The sequence below is a fragment of the Buceros rhinoceros genome, unplaced genomic scaffold (genome assembly GCF_000710305.1).
Source record: "Buceros rhinoceros silvestris isolate BGI_N320 unplaced genomic scaffold, ASM71030v1 scaffold19274, whole genome shotgun sequence".
Lineage (NCBI taxonomy): Eukaryota > Metazoa > Chordata > Aves > Bucerotiformes > Bucerotidae > Buceros > Buceros rhinoceros.
In genome coordinates this window covers 22945-24208 of record NW_010407951.1, presented here as the reverse complement: position 1 = coordinate 24208, position 1264 = coordinate 22945, and positions in this window count along the sequence as shown.

The following is a 1264-nucleotide window of genomic DNA, read 5'->3' as shown; positions in this document are numbered from 1 at the left end:
AGTTCAAAGATCAAAGCTGCAACAGTAGGCATATTTCTGGACGCTAAACTAAAGCCTGTACGATTCTGTCTTCTGGCCAGCAAAGGTGGGTGGTTATTAGTAGGCAACAGTTGATAATTTTTTTGTTGATGTTGCCAGTGATAGGTAAGCTATGTGCAGTGTCACTGGATGTTCAACAGTGATATCCAAGAAGAGAGATCCTGAGTTTGTCTGGACGTTATATTACAAGATTAATTTTGATGGACTTTGCAAGCTCTGGATGGAAAGACACATAGGGCAAGCAAGGGTGTTTCAGTTTAAGCTTTGTTTCTTTCAATATAGATATTCAGGACATTTTCTGTAAAGAACGTTGGCATACTGTTGTTTTTAATCTGTTCTAAATGGAAATATTTGAAAGCCTCTTTTTCTGAAAACAAAGTAACGTGGAGAGCCTCTATATGAAAGACAGGAATAGAACAATACGTGTACTTTCTCTGTCTTTGCAAATACCTTGAAGAGTAGTGTGTCCTCATATTTTGATGACTCTGAGGACAAGAGTGTTTTTCACAGAGATTAGGAAAAAAACCAATCTGTATTTACTATAATACCTCTCACGAGATTGCAGGAAAAACAACAAAGCTTTCTCAGGAACCTTTATCTGAAAAATAAATCTGTGCAGACAACTTATTTCAGCGGCAGATGTCCACTGCTAAGCTTTACAAATTAAGGGCAGTTCTGTGGGGAATGCCTAAATCCAGTCTTCCACTTGTAGACAATAATTGTTATGGGCAATAAATTGTGCTTTTTATCTCTGTTTTTCAGTAGTTGAACATTGTTTCCTCTACAGAAAAATAAATAATGTTGCATTTATTAATTTAAGCAGTTGAATCAATACTCTTCTCTGCTGCATGTCTGCTATTAGCTTATTATCATAAATAACTGGAATTCATTAATAGCAAACGCATTTCTAAATATTATATATAGTCTTGTAAACCTTAGATGAAAATTTTTGCTGAGATTTTTTGAGGGGGGGATTTTTTTTTCTTTCTTTAGCAAAAAGCAAGTTAGAAAGTGTTAAATCTGGTTTTGCATGGAGTGGCTTGCTCTGCTCGCACAGCAGAGTGAACTAACAGGTACATGAAAACATTGCTTTCTGGCAGAACTCCATATGGGTTTACAGCCTTCTGTGTGCATGAAAATCTTCAAAGCGTCTGAAATGTGATTTGCAAAGAGTTTCTTTAGATCTTGTTGTGCCCTTCATTGCCTCTTCCTCACCTTTTTCTGT